Below are 11,422 nucleotides of genomic sequence, written 5' to 3' on the forward strand. Positions count from 1 at the left end.
ATTCTTCCCATTGACTTGACTTCAATAGGCTTTGGATCAGGACCTTAATAGGTAATTTCTATCACTAATTGCAATGATCCCAGCTCTTTTTAAGACAGCATAGGTTAGCACAAAGGAATTTTCACACCTAAAGCTATAGTCAGATCAGTGAAATCAGTTCTTATCGATAGCTTCCAAATACACCTGGTTACTTAAAGACAGCAGCAATAAAATGAAGCAGATAGAAGTGAGTGAGATGGAATCAGAGATTAGATTAAAATAAAACTCATTACTGGAGTGTACGTTTTTTTCAGGTACTGCAGGAAAAAAAGGAAGTATAGACTAGAGTGAATAATTATTTCCATTAAAGGGACTGTGCTGCTTACATTAGGTTATTCTAACATTCTTTCCTTTTAATGGTATTTTCCCAGAAAAGAAAGGTACATTAAATAAATATTTCAAAGTAGCCTGGGCAGCAATTTCCAGATATTAAGCTCTCAGGTTGACAGCCCTAAGTGCATTAATTCAGTGTAATTATATACATCTTAACATCCAGTAAGATCTTAAATGAAAACAAACTCCTTTCATTAGTACTTAAATGGGCTTCATGTTACAGGACCGAACAAATACTATAGAACAATCAATAGTTCTATGTTAAATGTTACACATCATAACGGGGGGTGGGGGTGGGGAGAGTACCTGAAGTATAACAGAGAGTGATTTATTTAAATGAAGTATTGATTTACGGTGAACACACATACACAAACCTATATTTTATCTGCCCTAATCTTAAAATGGTGTTGTCCTTGGCGTTTGTTCAGTTACCATAGGAGTCAATGGCAAATCTCCTGCTGGCTTTTGTGACAGTAGGAGCAGGCCCTGAGATGTGAAATATAACACTGGGGACATACAAGAAGCAAATTAAATAGCTGTTACAAGTGATTAGGGCAAAGAGCTGCTTCTCTATGGTCTGGAGCCAAAACCCACTGAAGTTATAGAAACATTTCCTTTCACTTTAGTAGGTTTTGGATTAGGTCCTATGGGCTGGATTTGCAAACTAACTTAACACCTGCAGTCAGGGATAGATTTTCAAGAGAGCTCAGTCTGTTGGAAATCTAGCCCTTAATGTACACAATGCCTGTTCTTCAGAATATCAGGGAGAAAGAGTTCACCAAGTGAGGGCTATGATCTTTGGGAACGATAGGAATGATAGAATTCGGCCCATTGTAAACATACTTTAGCTTGTGGCAGGCTTCTCCAGGAACGTACTGATGTAATTTATAGCATATGAGTGAAGTTGGAGGAGTTGCATTCACCCATCCGAGAAAGCTAGGCTATCCCTAGGAAAATGGATCTGGCAAGGAAGTGTGCTCTCATCTCCAAGTTTGCCAGGGCTGTGACCGATTTACTGCTCATTTCCTGCTCCTCCCCATCCCTCATCGCTTCCTCTCGCAGACACTTTTCAGATATGAAAAGCAATTTAGTGAGGCTGTTTTGGATATCATGCTCAATTGAGAGTCTCCCCCACTCTCCTCTGGCTCCCTCTTTCCTCTCACCACCTCCTCCTTCCCTTCTGGTCTCCTCTTTTGGGTGGATTCTGAAAGATACCAGTTGGGACGGGGCTCACTGCTTTTATGGTAAAGTTTCCAGTTACAATGAGAGTCTGACCCATTGGCTCCTCTGCTCCTTGGAACTGCTGTTTGAATTTCCCACTGGTTCGGTGTTTTTTTGGGGACTTTTCTTGGCTTGCTGTTAAGTGTGAGCCTGCTGGGTGAAAGGTTGCTGGAAGGGTGCCTTGCCAGAATCCATAACTCTAGCGAATAGCTTGCTGCAGCTCTAAAGGCCAAAAATACAGGGATTTGATTGTTACTGGGGAATGTATTGGACAGAAACTGGGCATGGTAAAAATATTTCAGAGTGTTTCATATATATTGTAAATTAGTATGTAAGCCTCACATTCTGCAAGTATTTGACAAATGTCGATGCCCAGAGAAGACATAAAACAGGGGTTGTCACCATTTGGGGTCATTAAAGATTATTCTCATGACTGTATTTCATCTTTGTGTTACAGAAATGCCTAGAGGCACCAACCAAACTGGGCCCCATTGTGCTAGGTGCTGTTCAAGCACACACTAAAAGACAGTCTCCCTGCCCCAAACAGCTTACAATCTAGATAGAGAAAGCAGACAAAAGAGAATTATTATTCCTCTTTTATAAATGGGAAACTGAGGCACAAAGCGGGGGGGTTTTTTTGGGTGGGGAGTTGCCCAAAGTCATACAGAAAGTCAGTGGTGGTACAAAGAATTGAACCTATGTCTCCTGAGTTGCTCGCCCTAATGCCTTAACAACAAGCCCTTCCTTCCTGTCTAAGAGCACACTGCATTTTTGGAAGGAGGATGGTATTGCCCTAGATGTCGGGTCGGATTCCAGCTTGGATAACTGTGTTCCCTCTTGTTGTTTCATTTAGATAAGGTATTCACTTCCTGTCCTAAACTACTGTGTAGTATTACTGTTTGCTGGTAAACTCTTGTGGTGAAACTATTATCGTTCCTCATCCCAGAAGTGGCTGCAGTAACTGGCAGATGAAGTGATCTCTCTGTATAGTTAGCGTATCTATTTATGTGTGTTTGAAGCCTTTTTGTTCCTTTTGGATGAAAGGTGCCAGCTAAGTGCAAGCTGTTACATTGGACACTGTAAACTTTAGAGCTGCCTGGAGCCCTGAGACTCACAAGCCCTTGCTGATCCCTCATGATGCTGGAGATTTTTTCACTCCTTTTCGTGACATTTTGTGACTCTTTGCTGTGGAGGTTTCCCTGGTGATTCCTGTCTTGCACTCATGGCCAGAACACAGTCCTTGTGAAAGAGCTTGTACACTAAGGGATTTAGTCTCGGTTTTCCTGCGCCAGGGATAGGATCACCACTACTCAGATCCATAGGTTGGTCCAAACAATTGCTGCTTGGCACTGCTAAGACTCTCCAGCCACCATTAGAGAGGTTAGGCCAAATGGCTCCTCATGCAAGCTCCTAGTGATGGTGTGAGAGGGAGCTGTGTGCCAGTTGCCTCTGCAGGAGAAATGGTCTCTGAGGCAGTTACAATGGGCCTGATTCTGATCTCTCTCTCTCACCTGTTTTATATTGATGTTGCTTTGTTGAACCCTAACTTTAACCGCTATCCTATCCTTAACCATAGCCATTTATACTGGTGTGAGAGGGTGGCCAGGCTCAGTGTGTCTGGGGAAGCACTGGGAAGCACAGGGCCAAATAGTTCCTTCTCTCACAGTAGCTCAGCTCCTCTGGGTGGTTCACTCCTTTGCAGCATGTAGCATTGCTTTCTGCATTAGGCTCCCCCAATCCTTGCATGCAAGGAGGACAGCTAGGCAGATGGGCCTGGTCTCTGAGCAGGATATAAGGGAGGTGGGGGGAAGGGTCTTCGCTCCCTTTCTCCCCTTTTCACATCCATGTAAGGCTAGACCCAATCTCGCCCTTTGCATCTCTGCATTCCATCCATAGACCAGGGTTAGTACTTACTCCCCATCTCAAGAGGTGGTGCTGGATTTAACAGTTGATGTTTGCATAGCACAGAGTGCTGTATAGAGGCTAAGCATTATTACAGGGCTGGAGTCCACAGCCACAGTTCAACTGGAGTGACCCCACTGAACTCAGCAGAGCTACTTGCACGGTAAGATACCATTCAATACGCGTGCAGGTGGCAGAATCTGGCTCTTACGACCCCATTCAGCAGTCCATTCTCATTTAGCCAAGCACTTAAGCACAAAGTTAACGTTAGGCACATGCTGAAGTCCTATGGGTTTAATGTTAAGCATGTGCTTAATTGCTTTGCTGAATAGGGATGGACCAAGGTACATGTTAAATGCTTTGCTGACCCCTGGGGCTGTAGGGGGGAAGGTTCTTATTTATTGAAGCCAGTTTGCCCATCCTTTAGGGATGAAATGTAGAGCCCAGAGTCTCAGTGTACTCTCTGCAAGCATGGATAGGGCCAACACTTCTCAGGTCCATACGTCTCTCGTGCTGCGTGTCCATCAGCACCACCAGCATTTTCATTCTGTCACTTGAAGAAGCTACAGGAGAAGTGAGTGCTGACATTTGTATCAACACTTGCTCTGCCTGATGCTATGCTCTGTGAAAGTTTAAAACAATAGCTGAATATGTCGAGTAGCACCCCAGATATAATATTCATTTCCCTCTCCTCTTCGATACAGCTTGCTACTGAGGCTAACAACAGTCACAACCCTTCGAGTAACCCCTGCAGTAGGCACATTTATAAATAGCTTACAGAGGTTAATAAATTATTCATAGATGTGTTAATTAATGATTGTTACAATTATAGCATTTTCCAGATCAATAGGTTGCTTAGACCGTCTACAGCATCTTCTGTTGATGAGCTCATAATCATCTATAATACATACTGCTCATGCCTGTAACATGCTTATAACTTCTATTAAACAGATGTAAGCAGAGACAGGATGAGCTCCACCCTGACATCTGGTGGTGAGGTGTGGCAAGTTGTGGAAAAGAACTTCAGGGGCCGATCTCATTTGCATAGGCACACCCACCCTGCTTAGAATGAGGCCATAGCTGCCCAAATGGTCACTTTGGCTGCTGTGGGATCCCCAGTGTCTCTGTTATTGGGGCAGGAAGAGTAAATTGTTATTACCCTGATTATGGGAATCAAGGACAGTGGAACTGTACTTGGCCTTTTGTTATGATGGAGGGACTCGCCATCAACTAAGTAGCACTCGCTAGGCAAGGGACATGGGTTCCAAAACTCTGTGAATTGAGAGAGGCTTGAGACAGGTATTAGTACCTGGTGGTGTGGGCTCCTTTGTGAGGTGCACCAGTGCTAAGGCTCCCACTACTACAAGCTGAAATCACTAAAGAACTAAAATTACTAAGAGCTGAAATCACTGAGCACTGTGTCAAGTAGTGGGGCGCCTGAAGATCTAGAGCACAGCGGAGCTGTTTGTGGATGGGCTGGTGGAGCAGTTCATGGGACGGCGGGAGCTGCTTGTGTGACGCGGAGCGGAGCCGTTCGTGGGACGGCTGGTGGAGCAGAGCCGTTTGTGGGACGGCCGGCGGAGCGGAGCGGTTCGTGGGACGGCTGGCGGAGCGGAGCGGTTCGTGGGATGGCTGGCGGAGCGGTTCGTGGGACGGCTGGCAGAGCGGAGCGGTTCATGGGACGGCTGGCGGAGCGGAGCGGTTCGTGGGACGGCTGGCGGAGCGGAGCGGTTCGTGGGATGGCTGGCGGAGCGGAGCGGTTCGTGGGACAGCTGGCGGAGCAGAGCCATTTGTGGGATGGATGGCGGAGCGGAGCCGTTTGTGGGATGGCTGGCGGGGCGGAGCGGAGCCGTTTGTGGGACGGCTGGCGGGGCGGAGCGGAGCCGTTTGTGGGACGGCTGGCGGGGCGGAGCGGAGCCGTTTGTGGGACGGCTGGCGGAGCGGAGCGGAGCCGTTTGTGGGACGGCTGGCAGAGCGGAGCGGTTCGTGGGACAGCTGGCGGAGCGGAGCCGTTTGTGGGAGGGCTGGCGGAGCGGAGCGGTTCGTGGGATGGCTGGCGGAGCGGTTCGTGGGAGGGCTGGCAGAGCGGAGCGGTTCGTGGGATGGCTGGCGGAGCGGAGCGGTTCGTGGGATGGCTGGCGGAGCGGAGCGGTTCGTGGGAGGGCTGGCGGAGCGGAGCGGTTCGTGGGAGGGCTGGCGGAGCGGAGCGGTTCGTGGGACGGCTGGCGGAGCGGAGCGGAGCGGTTCGTGGGAGGGCTGGCGGAGCGGAGCGGTTCGTGGGACGGCTGACGGAGCGGTTCGTGGGATGGCTGGCGGAGCGGAGCGGTTCGTGGGAGGGCTGGCGGAGCGGAGCGGTTCGTGGGATGGCTGGCGGAGCGGAGCGGAGCGGTTCGTGGGAGGGCTGGCGGAGCGGAGCGGTTCGTGGGACGGCTGACGGAGCAGTTCGTGGGATGGCTGGCGGAGCGGAGCCGTTTGTGGGAGGGCTGGCGGAGCGGGGCCGTTTGTGGGAGGGCTGGCGGAGCGGAGCGGTTCGTGGGATGGCTGGCGGAGCGGAGCGGTTCGTGGGAGGGCTGGCGGAGCGGAGCGGTTCGTGGGATGGCTGGCGGAGCGGAGCGGAGCGGTTCGTGGGATGGCTGGCGGAGCGGAGCGGTTCGTGGGAGGGCTGGCGGAGCGGAGCGGTTCGTGGGAGGGCTGGCGGAGCGGAGCGGTTCGTGGGATGGCTGGCGGAGCGGAGCGGAGCGGTTCGTGGGAGGGCTGGCGGAGCGGAGCGGTTCGTGGGACGGCTGGCGGAGCGGAGCGGTTCGTGGGATGGCTGGCGGAGCGGAGCGGTTCGTGGGACAGCTGGCGGAGCAGAGCCATTTGTGGGATGGATGGCGGAGCGGAGCCGTTTGTGGGATGGCTGGCGGGGCGGAGCGGAGCCGTTTGTGGGACGGCTGGCGGGGCGGAGCGGTTCGTGGGATGGCTGGCGGAGCGGAGCGGAGCCGTTTGTGGGATGGCTGGCGGAGCGGAGCGGTTCGTGGGATGGCTGGCGGAGCGGAGCGGAGCCGTTTGTGGGATGGCTGGCGGAGCGGAGCGGTTCGTGGGACGGCTGGCAGAGCGGAGCGGTTCGTGGGACAGCTGGCGGAGCGGAGCCGTTTGTGGGAGGGCTGGCGGAGCGGAGCGGTTCGTGGGATGGCTGGCGGAGCGGAGCGGTTCGTGGGACGGCTGGCGGAGCGGAGCGGAGCGGTTCGTGGGACGGCTGACGGAGCGGTTCGTGGGATGGCTGGCGGAGCGGAGCGGAGCGGTTCGTGGGAGGGCTGGCGGAGCGGAGCGGTTCGTGGGACGGCTGACGGAGCGGTTCGTGGGAGGGCTGGCGGAGCGGAGCCGTTTGTGGGAGGGCTGGCGGAGCGGGGCCGTTCGTGGGAGGGCTGGCGGAGCGGAGCCGTTTGTGGGAGGGCTGGCGGAGCGGGGCCGTTTGTGGGAGGGCTGGCGGAGCGGGGCCGTTCGTGGGAGGGCTGGCGGAGCGGGGCCGTTTGTGGGAGGGCTGGCGGAGCGGAGCGGAGCAGAGCAGAGCACGCTTGTGGAGTGGATCAGAGTGAAGCCCTGTGGAGCTGTGGGGCAGTCAGCTTCAGGTCACGTAAGGTGTCCCTTACCTCTTCCCCACCACACACACATGCACATTTTTACCCAGACTGCGGAGTTACACTCTGCAGATGAACTTTTGAACTCTGGGGCTGGACTTTTGGGGTTGTTGGACCTTTTGGACTTTGGGTGATTTTTGGATTGCTGGACTCAAGAGACGTTTGGGTTGTGGGACTCAAGAACCCGAGGGAAAGGACATGGCCCAATTTGCTGGGGTGGGTCTTTGCTCATGGTTTGGTTGATGAACCCTAGTTGTGGTGTTTTCCCAATTTAATGGTGATGTTGTTTACCTCATGTTATTAAAGATTCTCTGCTACACCGAGACTCTGTGCTTGCGAGAGGGGAAGTATTGCCTCTTTGAGGCGCCCAGGGGTGTGTGTAAGATTTTCCCAGGTCACTGGGTGGGGGCTCGAGCCAGTTTTGCATTTGCTTTGATGAGAGGGAACCCCTGTGTACTGAACCTGGCCCTTGCTGCTATCAACTCGGCCTGGCAGAAGGGTTACACAGGTATTTGTCCTTTATAAGCTAGTCATAAAGATGCCCATAGTAGAAAGTGTGACTCATGTTTGTTTTAAGAGTAGGAATAAATAATCAGGCCTGGGGTAAGATTTTTTAAAAGGCTGATGCAATTTAGGAAGGACTTAGGCACTCAAGAGCCTACATCCGATTGACACTCAATGAGACATAGGCTTGTGCATGACTTAAGGCCAGATTTTTAAAGGTATTTAGGTGCCTAAAGATGCAATTGGATTTTCAAATGTGTCTAGTGGGAGTTAGGTGCCTAAGCACTTTTGAAAATCCCACTTAGTGCCTGTCTGGAATTTTAACCCTCAAATACCTTTAAAAATCTGGCCCTAAATCACTTTTGAAAGTGGGATTTAGGCTCCTAAATCAGTTAGGCACTTTTGAAAATTTTTACTCTTGGACAAGTTCATGCTCAAAACTTAGTGTTTACAATGGATTGCTGAGCTGAACAGACTCTTGAGAGCCCAGATATTTCACTTAGGAGGGAGTAATACAGCAACAACAGGAAGAGCCTTCTTGAATGCAAACATATAATAACATCTCCAAGAGAAAAACCCTCATGTTGTGTTGAGCTCTCGATTTTCAGAGAGATGCTGTTTGCCACAGTGAAGTAAGATGTTATATAAAAAGGGAAAGACACTGTGGTCCTTGAGTTACTGAATTTGCTTTTAACTCTCCTGGCTCTGGAAGACTGGAAGCTTTCACTATACATTTTGAAGCTGAGTGCCTATGTACTTTATGCGTATTGCATAGCATTCTATAAACTCATATGGACCTGATCATCAGTTACACTAAGGCATTTACACTGCTCTGGCACTGAGCGTGTAAGCAGGTACACACGCACATATTGTAGTGTGATGCTTCATAAAAACAGGCACATGGTATTAGCAAATATGTTAAGATATATGAGCAATTTTGATTGCGTTTAATTCTGGTTCCAAAATGTTTCTAAATGTGTGAACATTTCAGGGCAAGAAAGAACATCTTAGAGTTTAAAGAGAGAACCCTGCACCAAGAGGGATAAGCTGTATCTAAACAATGTGTTTAAATAAAGCCTGAATTGTCACAAACTCATTTCAGATGACACTTTGAGATCTGCAGGATACATGGACTTTCTCTGATCTCTTTATTAGACATGGTCGGCCCATATGTTATAGAGGGTATCATCAAGACTTCGCCACATGAGTCATGACTCAGGCAAAACAGCATGCTTTCCATTGCCAAGGAAGGGGCTCCTTATCTGTCACAATAAGTCTCTCACTGCAAGCAATGAGCTTTTATGTAGAACACAGTACAGTGAGACAGCCTCTCTATGTTCTGCTCCCAGATCCAACATGGATTTGTGGTAAGTCACAACTTTTGTGTGCCTCAGTTTCTTTTTCTGGAACACGAGAACAACAGTCGTCAGCTAGCTCATAGGAATTGGTGGTTGTATTCTGCTTTCAGACCTTTAGGTGAAAGATGCTGTACTTGTGCAGTGTATTCAATTCCTTTGTATTAATTAATGTTTAATCATTAATTACTTAACATTGTATTTGATTTTACCTGATGTCCTTATTTCAGCAGCACAAAATGCCTTTGGATTTGTTCAACATTTTTTTGTTTACAGAAAAATACACATAAATTCGTAACAAAGCTACAATCTCTCATCTCTGCAGCTTCATTCTGCATACATGGGTCTTTAGCTTGAATCCAAGAGCATGATTTTCTCCTACATTGTGATACTTTTATTCTTCTCTTTTCATTAAAAAAAATTGGCTTGAGGAGAAATATACTACTTGTCTCCTTAGCTTGCAAATATCGGCCCAAAGGCCCCGATTTAGGAGAACAAGCATGCGCTTAAGTTCCTCTGTATTCAAGATGGCACTTAAGCACATGGATAAGTTTAAGTACGTGCTTAAGTGCTATCCTGAACAGGGATGCTTTCCTGAATTAGGACCAAAGCTTCTACAGACGCTACAAGCCCAGCTCTCATCATTCTCAGCTGCCAGTTTTCCTACCATCCCTTGGTCATCCATCTGTAGTAAGTGTGTCTCATCTTCTTGCAACATGGTTGTCTTGTAGCTACAGAAACCCCATGATGTCTTTCATCTTGATTTGCTCTCTAATCCCTTGGCTTTTTCTCCTGTCTCTCCATGCGATGTCTCACACACACATCTTTTTCTGATTTGCTGCTGGTTTTACGTTTTGTTCCATCGTCATGGTGAGGACCCCAGAGCATATCTGTAGAGTGAGAAGGGGCCAGCTGCAGATGAAGGTTTTCAGCAGAGGAAAGCAACATCCTGTCCAGTAGTGAGGTTGCTTAATTACTCTGTCTGTATCTCACAGATTTTAAGATCCTGTAGGACCATTATGATCATCTTGTCTGACTACAGCACAGCCCATGGCATTTCAACCAGTGATTCCTGCACTGAGCCCAATAGTTTGTGGCTGTACTAGAACATATCTTTTAGAAAGATGTCCAATCTTGATTGTGGCTGGGATTGTCAAAGGAGCCTAATGGAGTTAGATGCCCAAATCCCACTGAATTTCAAATATCTGTAGAGACTGTAGAAACCCAGCAAATATGATGGATGGGGTGAATGCAAGACTATCTTTATTTCCTGTTTACATAGACACATACCTCCTTGTTCTGTGCCCCCTAGCAGCTGCTCTAAACATTCACAACTAGCGCCCCAGTATCCACAAGGTCCTTTTGAAAACTGGAGCCGTAAACATTTAAAGTGATGGAGAATCTATTCTACTGCATCCTTTGGTAAGCACTATCCATTGTTAATTACTCTAAGTTCCTGCCTTAGTTAAGAGTTCCTGCCTTATTTCCTGTCTGAATTTTTCTAGCTTCAGCTTCCAGCCAATGGTTCTTGTAATGCCTTTGCCAGCTATCATGTAGCAGCAATCTCAATATCCTTCTTTACCCTTCCATTGTAAATCTGTAAACACGTCCTTGCAGGCAGGAGAGAAGAGCTCTGGTGAAGTGATGTCTAACCATGGGCTTCCTCTGAACCTCTTCACTCTCATTGTCAAGCTTAAAGGTATTGTTCATGTAAACATCTTTCAGCGTTCTCTCAGATCTGGTTTCTCTGTTCTTTCCTTTTTGTATTTGGCACCATTCCTGAGAACCTTATTTACTGCCTGCACCAGTTGAGAAATTCCTTCTGAATGTTGGCTGTCCTTCCTGTTGGTTAAAGTCCAGAAATCACTGTCATCTGCTTTACAGCGTTGTTTCTGTGTCGATGATCTCGGGTAACACTTACAGTAAGCGCGTGGTCTTTCATGTGACTCACTATCCCTTAACATTTCTGTGAACAAGACATTTCTGCTAAACACCACCTGCGCCTTCGCCTTTCTTATTTTCAGGTCACGTCCTCAGACTTACTGCTTGATCCCAAAGTCTAGTGGCTTCCACCATCTCAGGATCCCTCCAGAGATTTGTGTAGCTCAGTCATGCCCTCTTAATCTGATCTTTTCTAAAGGACACCAACCAATCTAGCTTTGCTGATAGTGCAGCCCCTGAGACTAGTTTTCATTTGGTTGCATTTTTCTGTACCTCTTTCAATCCTACTGCATGATGAATCGGACTCCAGGTTAATTATAAAATGATCTTTTCAGATTTGTGCTCCCATTCCATTCTGGCTGCTTCTATTGGCTTTATCATGGCCTGATCCTGCAAGGTGCCAGTGCTCATGACTCCATTTGAAGTCAGTATAAGCTGAGGGCTTTCAGAACCATTCAAGCACCAATCCAAAGCCTGTTGAAGTCAATGGAAAGACTGACATTGATT

The sequence above is a fragment of the Lepidochelys kempii genome, chromosome 14, assembly GCF_965140265.1.
Source record: "Lepidochelys kempii isolate rLepKem1 chromosome 14, rLepKem1.hap2, whole genome shotgun sequence".
Classification (NCBI taxonomy): domain Eukaryota; kingdom Metazoa; phylum Chordata; order Testudines; family Cheloniidae; genus Lepidochelys; species Lepidochelys kempii.